Genomic DNA, 23,572 nt, shown 5'->3' with positions numbered 1-23,572 from the left:
CGTTACACAATTTGTGCTTTTAAGGTGGTCAAATTAAGAAGAATGGGATGGGCGAAACATGGAGAACGCATGACGAGATGAAAATCTTAGCCGGACAACCTGAAGGCATTATATTTCTCAAGAGGAAGTCATTTTAAAGTTACCTTGGAATTTTTGCTAGGCAGATTTCAGAATTGAAAGGTTGAATGCAGACTGACACTGTAGTTTATCTGAACGGCAAGGACTCGATATTTCATACAAACAAATCTTGTAGATCTGTGCAACCGATTCACAAGATTCTATTGCCAAAAGTATGATAAGAAACGCAATTACATTTGTTCGTGAATTCTCCGTCACATGTTCCCGACAGCACGAAGCAAGGGCTGTATTCGGGCTCTGTGTATCGTTTTTATACAGGCCCTGGGATGCAGTCGGAAATGAGCTGTGAACGGTATTTTTGAACCGCAACGCGTCCGTACGGAAGCAAAATATCGGGACCACAAAATTGTGGTTGTGACAGGTCAGCCCATGTTGGCACAATCGATGCAAATACGGGCAGCGTTCAGCCACCAACTGAATGCTATTGTCCAGTTCGTCCACTCTTCTTCAAGTGCTTCTCTTTCCATTTTATCTTCATTGTTATCTCTTCTCGTCATGTTTTCTCTTCCTTCACGTAGTTAAAAAAAAACCTTTCTCTACCTTGTATTCTTTTGAATCTTCTTTAATTTAACGTCGGTAAACTCCTACCAGAGCACACAGCGAAACACCCCAGAAGACAGCCATCTAAATAGCCCAAGTTTAGTATGTATCGGTCTTGATCTTAATTTAACTTAAGCTTGGTGTAAATTCTGATTTAAATAGCCTACTTTTACAACCAATTTTTTGTTTTGTTTATTTGTTTAATCTTGTCAGTCTAATCACAATAAAATTCCTATTAAATATTAAAATATTGCTACAATTAACATTTTAATTTTTTAATTTTTTTTGTTAATATCGGTAAGAATTTTGATTTAAGCAACATACACCTCGTAATTTAAGAAACGAAACACTTGCCCACATATGGACAAACGTTCTCTGTGTACAGAAGAAATTAAAGTATTGTCTAAACCAGAGTAGTTAGAAATATGACAAAGATTTAGATGAACAGGAAACAGTAAAAGGTTACAAATGACGTTGGGGTTTAGAAGACTCCTAGCTGGTACATTTCTCACTCTGCTCCGACAAGTCCTTATTTCTTTCACATGGACGGCTATTTACATACAGTTCCAGAATCCGCAGTCAGTGGTGTTGCAGAGGAATGAATCCGGCAGGAGACAACCGTCCACTCGGAGGAATAAAAAGAGGGAAGCTGACGTGGGAACACAAAAAGTAAGCTAAACATTTTCTCTTGTTTTTCCACACCTAATCTTACTGGCGCTGCCGTCAACCGTACACAAAGCGGACAGATAAATATATCCCCCCCATTTCGATGTGCGATTGTCTCAAGGGAACAAAAACTTTTGTTATGCGCGTATGTAAACAATGTTTCGTATTGTTGTTGCTATCATTTTAGCTGCTTGCAAAGAGGCATAAAGAGGAAGAGGTTTGTTGTTATAATGTTGCGCGTGCCAATATCTACGAAATACAAAGAACTTTATATACTGTGAACACACAGACCTGCACATCACAGGCACTTGAAAAGGGGAAGGAATGGGGAGGAGGCGACTCTGTATGGAGGATTAAACTAATTGTATCACTTTACATACGACGGAACTCGTCTAAAATGACACCTGAGTTAGAAGGAAGCCTACCTATATCGTAAACTTGCTCTGATACCGGGAATACAGTGCAAATCTGTATGAACCGAACAGAAATAAATACAACAATTTAATGTAAAATCGAATATAATGAAATTATGAATATGACAGAAAACAGACTGGGCTTAAATTTATTGTTTTTTGTTCGTATAAGTTTTTTTTCTTTACAGCTGGCTGCAGAATTTAGCTGACAAGTATGGAGGAAGAAATGAAGTCTGACATTTGAAAACGTCCGAGTACAATACATACTAAAACACTGCTCCAGAAAGAAAAGAAAATACCAAATAAGTGACTCGGTAATACGTTCGATAGAGTTCAACTACGTCTCTAAGTTTAAGTTTTAAACTCCAACAGAAACGTATAACAGTAATAGTGCTTGAAGGGACAGACTTCACTTTTCAACGCCTGATGAACTTCAAGAAATAAGCACTGCATCACAATTCTTATTAACCAACAAATTCAAGTTCTAAAATCAACAGTATCTTTTTTATGCTGTTCACTGAATTGGCGCCGGTGACAGTAACCAATTGATTAATTAAATGGTTGCCAGGCAACGAAACAGCAGCGGATATTTAGAGCTTGCGCACTAATCGTTCTGGGCTGAAATACTTGCACGACCCTGAAGAAGGAGGCAAGAAATGCTGCCGAAAAGTTGAAATATTTGATCAATTTGACACTCTGCGACACGGAGAACACTGTGCAGCCAATATGGAGATCCGTGAGAACCTTAAATTGCACGCTGTACTCTGCGCATGGAACGGCATGTGAGCTTCGCCTCTTCACGTAGCACTTCGCAAAGTTTAATACTTCTCCTTGCACTATACTTTATTTTTTATCTTGTCAGCTCTTAAAGCGCTGGCAGAATCGATTTCAAGCCAGTTGCAAAGTTTGAAGAGCCTTAGACACAAACAGACTTCCACTTATACAGGTTATAGGCATGTTTAGAGTTACGCTTCAAATAAATCCCGGAGTGCCCAAGTTCGAATTATTACATTAAAGGAAGTGGATTAGGAAAGTAACGCAGACAGACAGATGATACTCGCCATTTCAGAGGAATTTTAATGACAGAATTGTCAGTGCTTGTCGAATATCTACGAACCAAAACGTAATTGTTATGGCTATAAGAATACAAAAGTTAATGTTAGATATAACATTTATAAGCTGAAACTTAAACTTTCTCAAGCTAAAATATGTTTAGAAGAGAGTGTTCGTATGTTTGCATTCGGTGACCAATCCATAGCAGCTGACACATTGTTCTGAAAGTATCCGACCAATCACCAGTATTCTGTAAATTTGCTCATACATCCTTGATACTGCTTAGTTGATTTCATACACTGTAAGAATTCGCAGGATATGATTTATATACTGAACACAGATTTCTGTAGGCGTGTGATTTAAATATGTATTAAATATATAGTTCTTATGCTATTACGATAACGTGGAAATTGCGTATAAATAATTATGTATGAAGTAAAGATATGAGATTACATTTCATGTTAAACATTTTATCATCCATTTCATATTTATGTAACGCCTGCAGCATTTATATGAAGGAGCTCTTGTGGAATCATACATAAAACAAGTGCTATCTCTTCCTAGCTCGATGTATCATCGCTAGATACATTTTACGTCAAGAAAAATCTCTAAATAAATTATGTTCCAAAGCAACGTAATATCTTCAGCTGTTAAGAGTAAGTTGGTAGCTGAATACACACCAACATTCTCAGGTCTGGCTACTTTACATGTCAAAACGCTGCTACGAGAGAAAAAGAAATAAGAACTCCGCATCCATTTCCCTGGATGACAATTTATCTTAGAACCCTTACAGCGTGGCTTGGGATTGTTCTCTCAGCCTTTCCCACATGTGGTTGAATATTAAAATATACTTCATTACGTCATGACACGCGAAATCATCCGCTGCACCACTGCGTGTTTTGCATAAATGCATAGTGTAACAGCGAAGTAGGCCTACACACTTACTTGTGATAATGTTTTTTCTTGGCTGTGATGTCAAATGAATTCATAGGCAGTCACAGCGTTTCAGAAGGAAATCAGATCTCTCAAATAAGCTATTTGATCAAACAGGCCAGAAATCCACAGTGTATCCGGCCAGACAGTTTTTTTAGACACGCGTTCTGAAATTGTTAGCTGGCTGAAACCGGCCGTAAGTGACGCGACTTTAAACTAGCGGTAGCCCCACCTTCATGTCAAGTTATGCACTGTGCAATGCTACAGAGCTCACGGGTAATTTTGTCGGGTCTTTATACACTCACCTTGTTCATATTTTTAAAATTAACCAATTCCAGAGGAAACAGAATTTATGTGAATAGTTTATAACGTAACATTCATATTAAATACTGCCATAGTCCTCTACTGAATGTGACATTCTCCTTATTATAATATACGTTTCTAAACAAGAGTCTGCTAATTAAAAGGTTATAAAAGCAAATGAGATTTAATCACAGTGTAATCCGTGTTTTTGAAAAGGGCGGTAATTCCAATTTATGGTACGAGGATGAGCAAATTTCTCAAGTGCCCTCTGCCATTATCAGTCACAACCCCCTCCCCTCACCCGACGCACACTACACTGTCCGCACCTTTTCAGCTCTTAGCTCCTTTACGAATCGCACTTCTCGCTGAAGAATAAGCAGAAGAGCATTGTTCTACTGTTTCAAGTGCACAAGCCTCCGAATGCACTGAATATTTTAATTCATCACCTTGCTTTTGATATTACTGATATGTTTTACATATAATTAGTTTTTCTTTCTGGAGGTTCCTTCCATGTGTAATCAGAATTTAAGAATCTTATTCAGTTCAATAATTACTTAATTCGCCTTAACTCATTTACCAAAATGTTTTTTTTTCGTGACTGTTTAATAAATATGATTAATTCCAGAGAGCGGAAATCTTATTAAGAAGCTAACAGTCGCTCAGCGAGTGAAATATTTCCCAAATTTTTATTGAACCCAAACGCTTATTACCTTGCAGGATTTGAGGTTCTCACGGCGGCCTCCATTGCCCGTATGATTAGATGATGGACGTAGCAAGGACCTCCGAAACGTCGGTAAACTTCTACCAAACTACACGACGCTACAACCCAGAAAACAACCATTTTGATTACCTCGTTCGCAAGGGTCCGCCACTGGTCCCAGTTCACACCCTAACTTATTCCTTTAACAACAATTTTAATATTATTCTCACACTTACGTTTAGCCCCCCCCCCCCCCCCCCCCAAGTCAACTCTTTCCTTTCGAGTTCCGTAACAAAATTCAGTATACCTTTCCCATCTCTCCCAGTCTTCCCTATTTCAAAAGTAAAACTTTAAACCTTATGATTGTTTAATTCTCTCAATCTTTCTGTTATTCGTTTCACGTAGGGATAAACATTGTCCTCAGCTCATTTATTTTAATAGCCCTCTTCCCTTGAAATGGAAATCCAACGACATCCATACAAAGTAACGGATAAAATTAATGCATAGGGAACATGAGATAATTTTAATTCAATCATATTCTGGTATTGAATCACAACTTTACTCCTTCTGAGTCTTATAAATACTGCCTGTGTTAGAAGAGAGACTCGGAGAATCCCAGAGTCTAGAGAAAAAGTAACTTTTCATTTTACTCCCGTTGAAACCCGCACAGAGTGTCGAAATTTCAGTAACATTCTCTCACAGATTGAGTTTCAAAAAGTAAACTCATTATGCGAGCCTTATCTTCTGGACACATTCACTGTTTCCGATAGACAGACGGTCGGATGTCGGTGGAACTGAGTCCCAAAGGTAGTCATAATGGAAAACGGCACCCACCGGACATCAGCTAAGCCTTTTGACACATTTAATCTAAGTACAAATAAAGGTAGGTGGTTAGTGTTAACACAGTGCTACTTGTTATCTATCCCATTCAGATGTATCGTGGTTCATGTTAAGTACAAGACAAAACATGACGCTCCATAATTATTAGTTTTCCCTTACCATTTCGTAAATGCTATTTTAAATCACAGGTTTGTGAGGGGTCAGAGTTTGTTGACATGCAATAGCAAAAAGTCAGAAGCATTTTAACAAGTAATTTCTATACGAAACAAATACCCGAGTATGGACCAGTAAAGCTACAGAAGTGAACAAGAAAATTATTAACAGGAATGTTATTACAGTTTACTTTCTCGTATAATATATACAGACCTGTGTTAAAACAATGTATTTCTCGATTTTAAGACGCCATTGATTATAAGACTAACCCTCGATTCAGTAATAGGTTTTCAGGACAAAATACTCTTTCTCGAGTCTTATTATTATTATTATTATTATTTAGTGTTCTGTCTGACGACAGGTCCATATGAACAGGATCCTTCCATCCTTTTCTCGGACTGGGACCTGTTCATATACGTTCTTGGCAGATGATCCAGAAGTGGTTTGCCATTACCTTCTTCTGTGTGTGAATGGATTAATTGTTGGGATGCCACGGAGAAACCGGGGAAGCCCCCGGAGGAAAACTCCGTGTTGCCTAGACCACGGCCTTGCCCAACACAAGTTATAAATTCGGGCACCGTCGGGAATCGAACCCGAGACCCCAGGATTACAAGGCCAACGTTCTAACCGCTAGACCACCGTGGCGAGTCTTAGACGCCATTAAATGAAAGAAGTACCCCGATTTCAGAAATTTTAAAATGTGAAAAGATGTGTCTTAAAAACGAGGAAATGTGGTATATGAATCAGCTGGCGAGGTTTATGAGGCCAGAATCATGGCAGATAAGAGAGGACCAGATAAACAACAACTAGACGGCAGTTAATTACACACAGTCTGACAGAAAAAAAATTATTATAAAAGAAAATGGTAAATAATCATCACAAGAACGGTTGACAAAAGACGCATTCATCACAACAACTGAGAGGAAAGATGGAATCGGGCAGACCCATAAGGATTTGCGGAAATCCACACAGAAATTATATTTATGTTATGAGCGGTTAACATTCGAATAAAAAACAAAGCGGATAGAATATAATTGCTCCCTCCCCTGGCTTAAGGCCATTAATTTATCGGTACGTTCTGGGTTATTTTATTTCCAGTCACCCTAACTGTTCTCGCCAGCGCGTCGACTCCCGATTCAATTCCTGAATGCCGAAATGAATCTGATACAGTTAACAGGGATTGCTCTGTTGTGAGCTGCCGCAGATCGCCGCGGCAACTTCTCCGACTCTACTACTTAGCGTGTAGTCTAATCGAAATGCTGCAGGCGAACCAGTAAGTTGATCAAAGTAGAAAGTTAGTATGTGGTTACAATAACAACTTAATGATATGGTTGCAATGTTTGGGACGTAGCTCAGATCGTTGGCTTCATGGACCCTGATGGTTCATTACCACATTTACAAAACCTCGGCATCTGGCCTTATACTGAACCAAGTAAATTGATTCAACAGCTTCTCTAGCATAACCTAACCTAACCTTTCATTAAACGTTTGTCTGTAGGTGATGTCTGTCATCTGGGTTGTTGCGCCGTGCAGTCTGGTAGAAGTTTACCGACGTTTCGGAGGTCCTTGCTGCCTCCATAATCAGGGCGATGACTCAACGTTGGTAAATTTCTTGCAGACTACATGGCTCCACAGCCCAGAATGCGGCCATCTCGAAAGGAAGACCAAATTTTACACCCATACAGAACAACAGATTGGCTGTTATTGAGACTAGATATACAAGTTGTACCAACAGTTGTATTGCTTCACATTATTTTATTTGGAAGACATTTAGATCTGAAAATACAATGTTCTCCCTGTAAGTCAAATCTTAAACTTGTATAGAGAGACCTACAAGGGACGTGAAAGGAGAAGATCCAATTAAAATTCGCCTCTAATTACAGCCTGAGAATAGAACAAACCCATGCCACTTCAAGAACATCATTCAAAATGTGGACGGATTATCGATTTTCACTTGCAACGGATACGAGAATTCTAATTTCTCTACAGGATTTTTTGTTTTCTATTTATATGGCTCTGTAGTAGTTTAAAAAAATATTTGTTTTTCTACATGTATTTTAGCTTGTTATGTGTGATAATAACTGCACTTTACGTGTACTGAACCCCAAAATAATTTGGTATTGAAGAGGCAATGCTTGTGGAAGTTTTGAACATCACGGTATCCTCTTGTGTTTTAGTACGCAAGTTAAAATCGTTGTCAAGTAGATGGAAAACGTAAGCTGTACTTCAAAACACAACCAACGAATCAACGAGAATACGATATATTTCTTTTCGGGAAGTTTTAGATTATTCGCCAAACATTTCACCCAACGTAATTTCGAAACACACGATCTACATTAACAGATTTATACTGAGTAGTCTTACAGAGTTAGATGAAATTTTATATGATTTACTTTTATCATAGGTCTATGGGTATCTCTGTTGTGATATAACTTTTTAATATATTTAAACCAGGGGTGGCCAACCCAAATGATCTTTCGGGCCACTTTGGAAATGCATCATAACTCCGCGGGCCACATATGAATATATGGATGCACAAATAATGTATTTTTTTAATACATTGGTTTTCACTACTTTGGCCATTATAAAATAAATATATTTTGTAAAAGTGTGATGAATCTCGAGGGCCGGAAAAATGTTCAAGGCGGGCCACATGCGGCCCGCGGGTTGGCACCCCTGATTTAAACGATACTATACTTAAGGAGCTAAATACATTTTTTGCAAAGTATTTACCTTAAAGGAAAACGCTTTGAACAAAATTTGTTATGCGCTTGTAGAACACATAAACATATATCAGAAATCATTTGCATAAATATTACTAATTTTGATAAATCACCAGCATAACAACTCCTATTAAGTGTGAGCCAGCGAAATAAAAACAAAATGCGATACATCGCCAAGTAAAAGGGTTAATATGCCGGAGGGACTGTGACGTCAGCGGGCTAGTGTAACAGATGAGATGTCAGTTTTTCTCTTATCCTATTTTGTGTCAACAACAGCCGGAAAAGAAGAAGCAAGCAAACGAGAAGGATGTTCATAACGACAGGGACAACAACTCGTGCGCCTATTTTTACCTTGAGGTACCAAAACCGCAGTAAAGTATAGATCACAACGTGCTGGCCACATGTGGCCTTAAATACCTTACTTTCTGATCGTTTACGAAGTTCTATAAATTGTGGAAATCTCCCTCTATCAGAGTACAAAAAAAAAATGTATAAAATTGATGTAGTAAATCATTTCTGTATCTTAGTCTGTTTGGAAATAAGAGATTGTAATAGCTTCTAATTTTTTTTTTATTTGTAGTGTTCTGTCTGACGACAGGTCCATATGAACAGGATCCTTCCATCCTTTTGTCGGACTGGGACCTGTTCATATACGTTCTTGGCAGATGATCCAGAAGTGGTTTGCCATTGCCTTCTTCTGTGTGTGAATGGAGTAATTGTTGGGATGCCACGGAGAAACCGGGGAAGCCCCCGGAGGAAAACTCCATGTTGCCTAGACCACGATCTTGCCCAACACAAGTTATAAATTCGGGCACCGCCGGGAATCGAACCCGAGACCCCAGGATTACAAGGCCATCGTTCTAACCGCTAGACCACCGTGGCAAGCTTCTAATAGTAACACCAAATTAAAATTCACGACCACTCTGATTTAAATGTTCGCAGCTTCAAACACGCCAATATCCCGACAATCTTCTAAAAGAGCCAATATCTTCATTCATAAAGGAATTTAATAATCGTGCCTCAAGAGTACGTTCTTGTGATGCAACAAGTTTAATAAAAATCTGTAAATTGGCTTGAATATTGTTAGGCAGTGAAATTAGCACACGTGGTCATTGTAATGTTTATGTGATTACGTCAAGAAGGCACAATGGAGTAAAGGGCAATAGTTAACAAGTTACGACTTTGCACTCCACTTAAACTAAGTTTCTACTGAGGAAAACTTTCTTCTAATCCCGCTCCATGTTTATCTCCTTCCCTCATTTTCACTCTATATTCCCTTCTCTCTCACTTATTCTTTCACCTTAATCTTCATTCTCCTTCCCATTACGTTCTCCCTTCTTCGCCATATAAGCGAACTACCACATACTCCTGCCTACTTCAATTCAAAATTAATTATGGAACGCCGAACCACTTAAAAATTTTGTTAAAACCTTCGATGAGAAATCTGCCAATCAGAAAACCTTTACGTTCACAGGAAAGCACATAAAACAACAAGAGCGACATATATCCATGCCTCGAGTGGGATTCGAAACTGCGACGTCATTTAAAGCGCTTAAAGATCATTCTCTTCTAGATCTGGATCATACTTCCTGACTGTCAAGCGTACATTCTGACAGGCTGTATCTCCTTCCTCGAGGTTGTACGTGGTTTACAGACGGTACACCTTATGTTCAATGCGATTTTCCTCAACTGCACGGCTTTGAGAATAGATAACAGGCACAGACCTTTCTGCGTGGCGACACGGTCCTTTTATCTTCCGTGTTTTCCATTTTATTCTTCATTCTTTTGGCAGATACAAATGAATGTGACTGCGCAGTACAAGTGCCAGTTTAATGGCGCTATATGATTAAGGACAACGTACTGCACAGACTTTGTCTGCCTTTCTCATAACTTACTATTACTTTATATAACTTGAATTTGTCGTGAACGCAAAACCATGGCTACAAACTGAGCTGAAACAATATTCTATTTGTGATACACTTTTCAACAACAAAGTTTTCAGTAAGAGCAAAAACGTCCATTTTTGCCATGACCACATTTAATGAACGCTGCACGCACTTTTCTGAAATTATCCTGGAATGAATGAGAAAAATCATGACACCTAATAATCGGGATAAGATTCAAACATGGCACCTCCTTACTACATGCCCAAAGTGTTACCACTACACCAACGTGATCGGTCTCAATCAAGCTAACAAGTCATAATCACCAACATAACAACGTAAGTTTTAAGTGGTAAGTTAAAAACATTGAAAAATACGTCATTTAATGACCTACGAAATACATAAACGTTCAGTATGAGTGTCTGATCACACACTTAAGGGTTCAGGAAATTATAAACTCTTGATTTAAACATAAGCAATGCAAACACTGTAATATTAAATTCTGTCTCTGTGCACATGAATTCCCTCAAACAGCTGTGATTGTATATAGTCATTCTCTCTTCTCTTTATCGCGGTTTCAGTTCCACCTTTCTGAATATTCAACTGCGCTGTAGTCTGTTTTCTTTTCCATAACTACGTTTACCCAGTGGCGGTACCGCGAACTACAATTATTACAAACCAACCTTTGCGTGCAAAAGCAAGTTAGTTCCTATACGACGGTTAGAGATGTGAAGGGAATTGTATTCATGTGAAATTCTGTGAAAATCTCGTGTCACGCTTATGAGATATTACTGGTGCAACGGCTAAGAGGCTGGGAAGTACCGAATGCAAGCAAAGCAATATAACACGAAGTTTACAGAATGCATGTCTAAATAAAAAAAAAATAATTCTCTCACGAGCACGACAGGTCTATATCCTCAGCTTCACGAATTCAGTTCACACCCTCAAAACCTAGCTTCATAACATTCATTATACCCCATCTCCCACAAGATCTTTCAATTAGTCTCTTTCCTCCAGTGTCTCCAACCAAAATTTATATGGAGTTCTCATCTCTCCCCTGCGTGCTGTATGCTTCGCCCATATAATTCTTATCGGTGTGATCATCATAACAATATACGGTAAAAAATTGGTCTGGAATGTATAATATAAGGTATCAAATCAGGATTAATAACTTGGTAATGTTTCAGTAATGCTTTATAAAAACGTGCTTATTTTCAAGCGGGAGTTATAGTAAGCCTGCATTGTATATTTTCTTACAGCTATTAGCATCGTCAAACACTATTCTGTGGGGAATATAATCCCTGATGAACTGAAGAGATACGTTCATAATGAAAAGCTAAAACAAACGCTTTTCAGTGCACTGGGATAATTAGAATCCTACGTAAAAGTTAGTTCAACATTTTTGTAGTGGATGATGGGGAAAAATATAATGAAACGAAGGACAGTGGGTGAGAAGGATTTCCTGGTGCACACATTTGTTCCACATTACTCATCTTGATACAGAATTTTGCATACAACAGCGTTCTGACTCCAGAGCTGTAGGCAGTGAGTTGCGTTTCAAACCTTCGAAGCTGAATGGAAACTATTTGTACCAACTTCTTTAACAAACACTAACTTTGCATTTTGTATTTATGAGTTTACCTCTGATTATCAGGGTAAACAGCGATTATTTCCTTAAACAACGTTAACCAATTGATCTTTGTAATGGTGAAGTGCTGTGTTTCCTTTGCGGTGCGGCCTGAATTCTCAAATATTATTTATACGAACTTTGTCTTCTGGGGGTTAATAAAGAGTTATGCATGAGTGAAACCAACAAGGCGTGGTTTAAATGCAATGTGTCTGAAAGATGTTTCTGAAACCTGTTAGTTAGGCAAGACTCAAGTTGCTTTTAAAATAGCGCTGAGTGTCCTAACTGCGACCTCCGCATCTCTGAGTTCAACAGCGCACAGAATTCGAATTCGAGGTATGAGAACCGAGAAGACGGGGAAAGACAAGGAACAGGTTGATTTGTGGTCGGGTTGTCAGTTTTCATCTCGCACGCGATTTGTTGTTTCCACGGTCTCACCAACGCCAGCCAGTGTTCGGGAAATCCTCGCCATCGGTCTTCATTCCGAGGTGGGTTCATATGTCATCACCTGCAGGTAAGTTCACAAACCATGGAGCGAGATAAACCGATTCCAAAACAATCTGTTCCCTCTGTCTCTTGGTTTACCTCAATACATGTTCCCTGAAGCGTTACTACAGATGGGTTTTAAGTTCTTGGAGTCCAAAAATGTCTATTGTGAATTTCTACCATAGCATATAGTGAAAATAATAATTATACTGAGACTATCTATCTATATAATAGACAAGTGTTAAGATTTCTGTCTTCTGGGTTGTTGCGCTGTGTAGTCTGGTCGATGTTAACCAACGTTTCAGAGGTCATAATGCCTCCATCATCAGGGCGATGAGTATGAAGATTTCTGTCTTCTGGGTTGTTGCGCTGTGTAGTCTGGTCGATGTTTACCAACGTTTCAGAGGTCATACTGCCTCCGTCATCAGGGCGATGAGTATGAAGATTTCCGTCTTCTGGGTTGTTGCGCTGTATAGTCTGGTCGATGTTTACCAACGTTTCAGAGGTCATAATGCCCAAGTCATCAGGGCGATTCTTAGTATGAAGATTTCTGTCTTCTGGGTTGTTGCTCTGTGTAGTCTGGTCGATGTTTACCAACGTTTCAGAGGTCATACTGCCTCCGTCATCAGGGCCCTGATGACGGAGGCAGTATGACCTCTGAAACGTTGGTAAACATCGACCAGACTACACAGCGCAACAACCCAGAAGACAGAAATCTTCATACTCACCGCTGTGAAAACCTCAAATCTTACATAGACAAATGTTCTCTGAAATCTTGGCGAGTTGGTTTATTAGTCAAGGACTACAAAAATGTGATTACTCTGGAGGAACTGTAAACTGTCTTTCGTCTTGTTAGATTTAATATAAATATCTACTAAAATTCTAACATCTTTCTTCGTCCACATTCGTACGTGTACTAACCTAAATATACATAACTGGATATGGAATATGATCAGATTTGTTGTCTAGGACGCAAATCAAAACTTGCAAATGTTTTGCTTGCATAAGTTTGAAACGTGTCAATTTCTTAGAATATTCATATTCGAACATTTCAGTTTACAGCCGATTTATTGGTACTTCTGTTTCGCGCTCATTCGATTTATGGTTCGAATCTTGTTTTAAACTCCGCAGGTCCATAACACTGCAATGCGGGAGTCTGAAACTTACTATTAGGGCAAAAAGAGTTAGTGGTTGGTGTCTGGTCGAGAGAGTTCGGTGGTTTCTGCAAGCAAAGTGATATTTGTTCATCTCACGGCTCTATTATTAAATGTGAAGCTGTACATACAGAGATTTTAATTTTCAACTTCTGAAACGTAGATTAATGAAAGTAGTTTGCATTTCTCTCGCTTGTTTTTAACTTCTTTTCTTCATATTTACTCTAAAAGCAATAAATATTATTGTTCCACTTACGTGGCAAGTATAAAATTATAAATGCCAACTTTGACTCTCGGACGGCGACAAAAGGTGTGTTTTTACTTAGAACACGAACAGTGTTCGTATCAGAAGAGATACATCTAATCGACATATCTCGTTCACGGCACGTAATGTGTTCAGGATTCTAAATAACGGGTACTTTCAAAGGAAATACAGACAGCGTGGGTGAAATAGTTGTTGTTCTCAATCACGAGATCGATTATCGTTAGCTACCCTCCACTATGACTTTATATTTGTTACTTTATTTACAGGTTAAGTCATTTGTTTGTCAACCCGTGGTTTGCGAACCCGCCAGCTGATAAAATACAACATGTGTATAACTCCTCACACAAAGACAGATTATTGTTACTTAAACACGCTTTTTTAACTGACGATGTTACATGAAATTTAGTGAAACTGAAGAATGGGTAATATGAATCGTGAGTGCTTACGGATTTGGAAAAGATCACGTTCTATTTGAACAGGCCACAATATCATGACATTTACCTACAGGAACCAAGGAAAATATCGTGTGGCATTCTGTTTGAATCTCTAGTAAGTTTCCGATAATATTTACTGAGAGTTTTCGTGAGTTTTCTCCGTGCATTAGGTGAATAAAAATACAATGCCTTAAATGGGCAAACACTGTTTTGCCATGAAGACATTATTGGAATGGAGCAGAGATCCGCGCAGTCTTAATATTCTCACTGGAGGAGATTAGTGGCCAGTTATACCCCTGAGTAAATAGACTCCGGAGCCCACTGGATAAAACGCTGAGATGGCCCAAGGTTCATTATCAACATTATCGACACACTGGTTTCAAAGAGAACACACACTGCCCTCTTCGATTACCAGACTCCCGCCTTGGAGTCAGGAACTTCTATTTTCAAGTTCGGCTTTTACATATATAAACACGTTATAGGTTAGGTCATAAAGTCAGGAATTCAGATAGCGAGTCGTGTGGCCTTGATAATTAAATAAAAGTCAATTAACATAACAGCGTTACCACAAGTACAGCACTGGATGAATCACTGTGTTATGAATAAGTAAACTGTTCCCCGGTCTAGTGTGGGCCGGACGAGATCGGACCGCAAGAGACACACGCCAAGCGACGAGGGGTCCCACCGCACTGCACCGATTCTCTCAGTACCACACGAACTGAATATCGCACGTCCCTCTCTAACGGTCTGCGACGACGCATGATTGGTCAGGCCACGGCTCTGAGAGAGATTTTCAATGTCTGAAGTGCATTTAACATGTGTAAACAAACTTTCAGGAGATGGATTTACTCCCGTCATCAGAGAAATGTTTGACAGGCTGAAAGAGATTTTATTTTTCTATTTTAGATATTATGGAAAAGTGTGGGACAGCATAAAACTTTAATTGCGAAAGGGTTCCCGGTTCTAACCCTTCTGCTGTCATTAATATACACTCTTCATCACCTTCGATGTAATTATGTATGGAGTTAAACTAACTAACTAGATGGCTTACCGAACCCAAAGGTTCATCATCGAATTAACCAAAGCCCTCCACCGGACCCTGTCCTAGGCCAACAAAATCCAGTTTCAATTGCCGTGGTCGTGCCAAAGAGTCCGTCCTGATCCGAGGCTTGGTTGATTTTTTCGTAACACATATTTTTTTAAAGGTGAAAGGTTGTTAGCCCTACACCCAACCCCCAACCTGGAGGACCAGGGTATCACTCTTAGTCTAGCGCATCTCCTTAGACCTGTCCGGCTTGGGTGACCCTACCATGAGCCGGAGCTCAGGCCGGCATAGCCCTAAGGGTCATTTGAGCACGCAAGCCTCCTCACCCGGCAGATTGCCTTCGACAAGGTGGTGATACCTTCGATGTAATTATGTATGGAGTTATTATTTTAAAAAGCGCATGCTTTAAGAAAACCGCGTGATTGGATGAAAACAAAGACCGAAAACCCACTCTGTCCCCCATCCTGTCACAATACTTCAAAAATTTAAATCAGGAATACTTTACAACCAGATTACCAAGCATAAATGAATACATGAAATGTTATACTCCTTAATGTCAGCGTAGCAAGTTTTTTCAAACATCTTGAAAGTAAGAACATTAGGATTAAACCAAGTATTCATGAACTAAAAGGAACAGGCATTAAAACAACTCTTGTGCCCTGCAAACTACGTGTTTCCTTTGGAATTATGCGTTCGCCTGCTGAATTTTGTTTAGACTACCTGCGTCTGAGGCGGGTCGGAGAAGTTGCCGAAACAACACGGCGTTTCTGTTATAAAACGTACATTTAATGACGATGATTTTTGGCTTGGATATGCGTTCCGCAGAAGGATAAAAAATAGTCGTAATTAACAATGACTAGATACTTGCGCCTGCGCAACAAAAGATGAAAACGTATAGCGGCGTGGAAGGTTTGAAGGTTTATTAAAGGTTTGTTATAGCCTATTATAGCCTATAGGTTTATTGAAGGTTTATTATAGCCTATCGAAAGAAATTTGATAGACAATTTATCGGACGAGATGGGACCATTGCTTTAGTTCTTAAACAGACAACTTGCCAATATTAGGTTCCAGGTTACATATAAACCAAGTATCAGCAACGGATATAACACATTTTAAGTAAGTGTGGAAACTGTATTCTAACTTAGCACACATAGTTTTCAAACACAATCTTTGTCATTAACACAAACGTTTATTTACTGAAGATACAAATATGTTATGGGAAAGGTAAACATTATTTTCCTTGTGGTTGATTACTCTTACATCACACCAAACACCCCCAATAAGCCTGTACCGCACAGTTCTGTTCGCATCCTACCACTGAGAGTGAAGACTGTGATACCGAGCTCACTGCGCAGACAAAACTCGGTGGCCAACATGAAATAGCGACGCAGTGTTCGCGGTCGCACACGTAAACATGGGAGATGTCACAATGCCATGGAGGTCTCGTATCCACTTGCTCACATGCCAGATAATATCAGAAAAAGAGGAAAACGCACAGTGATGGATGATGCATTCCGTCAAACAAGACAACAATAAAAATGAAGCACAGACGGAGAAAGAGGATAGAAATTCAAAGAACGTGGAGGGCAAAGTCCGTAATACAAAACTTCATTCGTTCACTCGTTCGCACTGAGGAGAGCTTCGTAGGCTAAGTTTGCAAAGATGAAGTTTTAATTTTCAAAAACACGAACTGAAATTATTGCATTAACTAAAGCTATAGTTTAAAAGATTACGCTGTGGGAAGTAGTTTTGACACCAAGATGGCTGTCTTCTGGGTTGTAGCACCGTGTAGTCTGGCAGAATTTTACTAACGTTTCAGAGGTCTTTGCTGCCTCCATCGTCAGGAGATAATGATGATCATCGCCATGTAGTTCTTACAAGTGGTCCCATCGCTTGTGGTATTCAGACTAAAATTCTGCGTGTATTTTTCCTCTCTACCAGGCGTGTTACATACGACTTTGATTTTACCACCCTAATAATTTTTGGCCCCTGTTGCGTATTCCCTCTTACGTCAAAATGTCGAAATAAAACGTAGCAAAGCCAAATTTGCCAAAAAATATTTTTTAACGAAGACCCTCAATACCAAATTTAACCAAAATGCAGTTAGTAGTCTCGAGAATTATAGACGCACATGAGATGAATGAGCAGGAGTGAATTTCCTCAACCGATATTTAGTTTTTGCAGGAAGTAATTTTAAAATCATTAATGTGTGTCTTAATGTCGAAATAAGGGCAGGTAAGCTTGTTGAACAACGGATATCAGGTACAATAATTCGTAATGCTAGCATGTGTCTTCATGTTGGGTGGCTGAAACAAATCTATGTTACCGTATGCTGAGCACGTTTCAATATAATTTTAAACGCCCAGATTGAATCGGTGGAAGCTTCATGCCATGAACACGCCGAGTAATCAATTTCACATTTCAAAAAATATAAATAATGTTTTATTTCTTTATTTTTATTTATAACAAAAGTCATCTGTTGGGGGGGGGGGTGTTATGTGGAAGCTGATGTATGGTTTTCATTTCAGACTGCCATAATAAACTAACATATATGACGTAACCATCCATTTCAGTTTGACACTCCCACCTCTGTGCAGCTTCTATTCTACGTGTAATTTAACATGCGGACGGGACACTCCAGACCGCAAACAGATGGAGCACTAACATGAAGATAAAACTGCTGACTTTATTCTCATCAAGTCAAAGGTCGGAGCAGTCAAATGGTCAGCACTTCAGCTTCGTATTTGAGTCGTCCCTGGTTTGAATCTAGGTTCAAAGACTGCCACTGGCACTACGGTTATCATGATTTTACGCCGTCCCTGCAATAGAAGTGGTCATGATCACTTCCTCCCAGTTAAATCCTTCTCAATTCACACAATCTTTGAAATAATTTTCTTGTTAAGAATGAGCATGTTTTAGTACAAATTCCAAGCACTGAGAAAATTAATCTTACGTAATATTAATCGCTTGCACAATCATGCACCGTAGATTGAATCTTTGAAGATCAGCGTGATTTTAGATCATACAAATAAACTTCTGAATGTCTTATTGCAACAATAAGAAAGAGTCCTTGCTCCCTTACAGATGTTACCTCACAATTCTTCTGCCTAAATAATTCATTTCTAATCTTCTTATTCAACTTTTTAACTTTGACAGGACGGTGTTTTCAAAGGAAGAGAAAAACACCTTGTGTTTGTGTTGTTTTATAAAGGAATTGAAGCTATTGACAGGAACGGGTGCAAATATGGCAGCTGTGCGCACGCGATCGTAATATTTACGTTTCAATTTACGCTTTTCGCTTTTCTAGTTCACTCGATTGACGTATTCCGTTCCTTTTAGAAGAAATCAATGAAAATCAAATTTTCCTTTCTCGATAAAATTCGTTAGGGCCGGTGACACACGACTTCACTTCTCCTGTGTTCATGCTCCATCTTCGGTGTGTGTGTGTGTGTGTGTGTGTGTGTGTGTGTGTGTCAGACCCTGGCATCTAGAGCAAACATAAATGTTCAGTTAAGAAAACAAAACAGCTACACAAAGCGTTTTGCCTCCAGAAAATATAAGGAAAGGAACTACTCAGGACGACAGTTTCAAAAAGTACTTGGGCTTAAATTTATTTATAAATTACTTTTACAAAAAACTACACACTTAAATCATGCTTGCTGTTGCCTATTAACTCAATGTGACGAACGCATACAGAAAAAAGAACAAACATAATTTAACCCCATAAAGCCGAAGTTCGTCTAAATAATATTTAAGAATTCACTATGTAAAAAACCCATAACACTTCACCATCGCAAAGATAATTTGGTTGACGCCGATTAAGGAAATAATTCCTGTTTATATTTGGACAACCACACAAACCACAAATGAAAAAATGCAGTGTTCCTGATTGTTAAATCAGATGGCAAATGCATTTATCATATTTATCCATGTTATAGTATTTAATAAAATAGATTTTACTACGTCGTAATTGTGACAAACGTTTTACGTTGAAATATATATAATATATACGATCTTTCGGAGTTGGCTCCACTAATTTACCGTGATTGGTTCTCACAACACGGACACAAAGTTTTTTATACTTTGTATTTTTTGAAATTAGTATAATTAATTAGGACTGATCTTGAACATCATTAAGTAATAAATTTATATTTTAACCACTCAAGAAGAAGAGAAATCTTGTCAGTAAACTGACAACCAATAAGCAAAGGCAGGAAAACAGTTAAGTCACGTATTATGTACACCCATTCCAGCAAAAAGATAGTATTTAAGTTTATGAGTGTGGTGTAATAAACAACCACTGCCACAGGAGTTACAGAATTAACACTGCCTTCCACCCTGGCAGTCCCTTAAAGAGGACTGTGTACAGTGTGTCTATTACTAGGGAAAAATTTCAAAGTGAAATGGGTGCCCATTATATCGAGCAATTATATGCAATATTTAACAACCATATTTCAGTATTCTTCATGCACTTTACATTCCTATAACCTACGTTTCCATGACAACGTGGACGTCTGCCTAGGACGCTTGCAGTTCCTGAACAATATATACCAAGGAGCGTCGTCGTAAAATGTTCCGTTATACGGGATGGACATAAAACTTAATATGAACATCTCAAAATTGGCCACCCATATCGAGAGAGCAGTAAGATACAAAAAAAAAAAAAAAAAAAGTTGGCTGCAGTTTGTGGGTTAGTTTTGGTTTTATAGGTTATATTCTACTTGGCATCGAGGGCTAAACTCTTTAACCATAATACTACTGTAATGGGTCGAGGAATCGATGCGCCCACCTCCCCAACCACTCTTCCCTTCACAACAGCAGTGCATGCAAAACAGACGTATGTTTTTTTTTTTTATTATTTCTGTTGTTGTTGAAATTTTATAAGCAGCGCTGAGACCCCAAGCTGCTGATGAGGACCGACAGACGGTTAAGCTAGACCATTAAGTTTAGTGCTGCACCAACTGCGTTCATATTTCGCTTATTGGTTCTTTTTAAAAGTAAAATACGTCTGAGATTTTGTGTTGGGTCTGCAGAGGTAGCTTACGTTACTGTACAGCCAGATAACCCTTGCTCAGCGTCCTTATCCATCTTTATTTGTGTTCCTCTTTCCTTCGGTTCACTCGCCTCATTCTCTGTTTTCTTCAAAGTGCTCTGTTTCTGCTTTCATTTATTTTCATCCTACTTTAGTTTCTGCAACACTCTCCTTCTGCTTTAACTCTCTTAATTCTTCCATTCATCTTCACCCAGTCTTTCTTTCTCAGTTATATCTCTTGTTATTTCTCTCCCTTTTCTCTATCTATTCATTCCATTCTTTTTCAATTTCTCATTCGTTATTTATCTTTCTCTCATACTTTCTTTAAATTCACATACTTTCTACCATGATTTATATTTCCGTATTTACTTTCTTTTCTGCATTCTACTCTTATTCTCAATTTACAAGTTTTCTTGTTTCTGTGTCACGTGTCAATTTCCATATCATCCTCTTTCACATTATATTAGGCCAGCCGAGCCCAACTTAACGTAACGCGACATAACCTAAGCAAACCTAACCTAACTTAAAATAACCCAACCCAACCCAACCAGAATGTAAATTAAATGAACTGACCTGATTTGACCTGACCTAACCTAAGCCAACCCAACCTACCCTAAATTAACGAATCTCGTCCCAATACTAGGCTATCCCGGCATTCTTTTTGTGATTTTATTCAGTCCCTTTACATAAGAACTGCTATAGCAGATATACAAGATTGAAAAATGGCTTTCCCCAAATACATTTTTCTATTCACTATCCAGAATCAGATTTATAATCTGTACTGTTGAGAAAGCGTCGTTAAATAACGTAATAAACAATTCTTCGATATACTGTAATTTAGGCAAACCATTTAACTTTGCAACCTTATTCATTACTCATTCAATTCGTCCAGAGGCAACAGTTGATATAGCGTGATGAAACAGAAAAGACGAAGAACGTTCAGTGAATTTGTGACATTTACTATTCGAATACGACAAATCCTCTTCAATAATCAATATATTGTTATTTATCGACACTGTTTCAACTACTTATGTTATGCAGCGTAAGTTACAAATTACATGGATAATGATAATGAATACTGAATAGGCAAGAGACACCCGTGCTGCATATTTTATGTACTGTCCCTCCATTCGGTTGGTGACACCCAGCAAAACCACGAAAAACCTGTCACAATTGGTAGTAATCCGACCGAGATTCACACTGGGAGCCTCTAAAATATAAATCCACAGTGTTACCGATACATTAATCCGCCTGATTCGAAACATTGCCATGTTTTCTAAATGAATAATATTAATCGTCAATAAGCGTGAATGAGTGATAGCACAAAGTCCGGTGACGTTTTACGGCAATAAGAGATTTATGTACAGGCTTCATAAGGTCTATATTGGCGTTTTTAAACCGTTCAATCAACCCCGAATGTCAATATGTATGAGGTGAAGCGGAACATAATATGATGAATGATTGTCCGGTTACCTGAACCCAAATGGAGCTGCAACCTGACGCCGTTCGAAATCATCAGTGATGTCACATGACACATAACATTAGATACGGCACGTGAAACGCGAACATAAATCTTCAAAGCGGGTTTACATGTTCAATAGTTTTGTTGAATCTCAAAGCGTCACAGCACGCAAGAGGCCAGTAGTTTGACGAACGCGAAATATGGCAAAATGTTCGGATCTAAACAAGGTTTATATTGATGAGATTTCAGGTTTTCAAGGCAGCATTAATGAAGTTACCTCTGAAACGTCGGTAAGGACGGAGACCAAGTGGTTTGTAGTATGAACAACCAATAAATAAAATTAATAAAATTACTGCTCTTACTTACATTCTGGTGCTCTGTCAGTAGGGTTTAGTGGTTTTAAAGTGTTTGCCCCTTAGGCCCTTCGCCTGCTTACCTGAAAGAAAGAACAAATATGTAATATTTAAAATTTGTGGTTCTTACAGCTTTAAAATATGGATGTTGTTCTCCTGGGTTACAAAGTCGTGCGGACTTGCAGATATATAAAAAAATCGGAGGCTGAAGACTTAAGCCCTGAAGATGGAGGCAGTATATCTCCCCTAAACACTGGTGTATATATATATGTACAAGTAAACACCGCCCTATAACCCAGAAGTTTAATATCGACATCACAAACGCCATGAGGAGATTAAATCTCACAAAGTAAAATTATTCCGCCTGTTAAATTGCCCACAAGTACTTATCAATACTTTACATGAATCCTTTAATAATAATAATAATAATACAATTATTCCTTTTTGAAGCGTGGATGTTTTTGCTGCAAGTACAGGAGATTACGGACGACGCCTTGGTTAAACTTTTAGCTCCCAATGAACACTTACACAGTAGTCAGATTGCACCCAGGCACTCCGCCAAGTCACTCTTTGAGCGCACATGTACGTTGCTCTGGATTGGAATTTTTCCCTCCCTCCACGTCCTTTCACAGTTTTGCCTCTGCTTATAGTTCTGGAAGTTCACTGGGAGGTCATTAGCTCATGGAAAGCGTCCAATTGGCAATAAAGAGCCACCACTACCGGGAGCTTAGCAAACCGCGTTATATGGAGACAATGAATATTGTTTTGGAAGCGAATTACTAATAAGCAAAAGTCCAGGTGCAGTCAAGTGGAGGAACGATTCAGAAATGAATTAAAATTGGAACTTTTCACTCGAATTTTTAGTAATTACTCCGCAGGGAGCAATGCAATATAATTGATTTCAGTTAAGTTTTATACGTCTGAAAATAAAAGAAAAAAATTCCTGCACTTCCATTAGATTTATAAGCGCGTACTTTATTTGCTTCTATTTTGACTCTGAAATTTCCACCAAATGAACAATTCTAAGTTCTTAATTAACTAACCCGAAGATTCCATGCAGCTTATACCAAAGTTCGCCATTTGACGTAGTCCGATGCGAGTGCCATACAACTCACATCCATTTATCGGTTTTCGAAGCGGGTTCCCCACCAAATTTCTTTAAGATTTCTTTTGTTTCATGTAACATAATTACATTTCCTGCCCATTGTAAATATACTGGGTTTCCTATAAGCTTCTCGTCATTTAATTATATAAAATTTCCAAATACGTAATTCCTCTTGGTACCAGGTGCGCTCTTGAATACTTTCTAACCAAACACGTTCCATTTTTGATATTAATATCAGAACATTTCACAGTCTTACAAAAAAGC

At 38.6% G+C, this 23,572-nt stretch overlaps 1 protein-coding gene and 1 long non-coding RNA gene across 5 annotated transcripts in view; one reads left to right on the top strand and one right to left on the bottom strand.

Annotated features, from left to right (window-relative positions):
* The window catches only part of LOC110832026 (uncharacterized), a 79,828-nt gene extending 75,604 nt beyond the window's left edge, over positions 1–4,224 (top strand). For both annotated transcript variants that reach the window (XR_015537014.1, XR_015537013.1), the window contains exons 3-4: positions 1,243–1,347; positions 1,946–4,224. This is a non-coding gene — a long non-coding RNA (uncharacterized LOC110832026). The remainder of the gene's footprint in view (positions 1–1,242; positions 1,348–1,945) is intronic.
* Positions 1–23,572, bottom strand: part of CARPB (Carbonic anhydrase-related protein B) — a 202,846-nt gene that overhangs the window by 57,548 nt on the left and 121,726 nt on the right. The window lies entirely within an intron of this gene.

Source organism: Zootermopsis nevadensis, unplaced genomic scaffold (assembly GCF_977971745.1).
Source record: "Zootermopsis nevadensis isolate Lab colony 2312 unplaced genomic scaffold, Znev_1.0 Znev_ptg000024l, whole genome shotgun sequence".
Lineage (NCBI taxonomy): Eukaryota > Metazoa > Arthropoda > Insecta > Blattodea > Termopsidae > Zootermopsis > Zootermopsis nevadensis.
The sequence above is the reverse complement of the archived record's forward strand: the minus strand, read 5'-3'. Positions and strand labels throughout refer to the sequence as shown.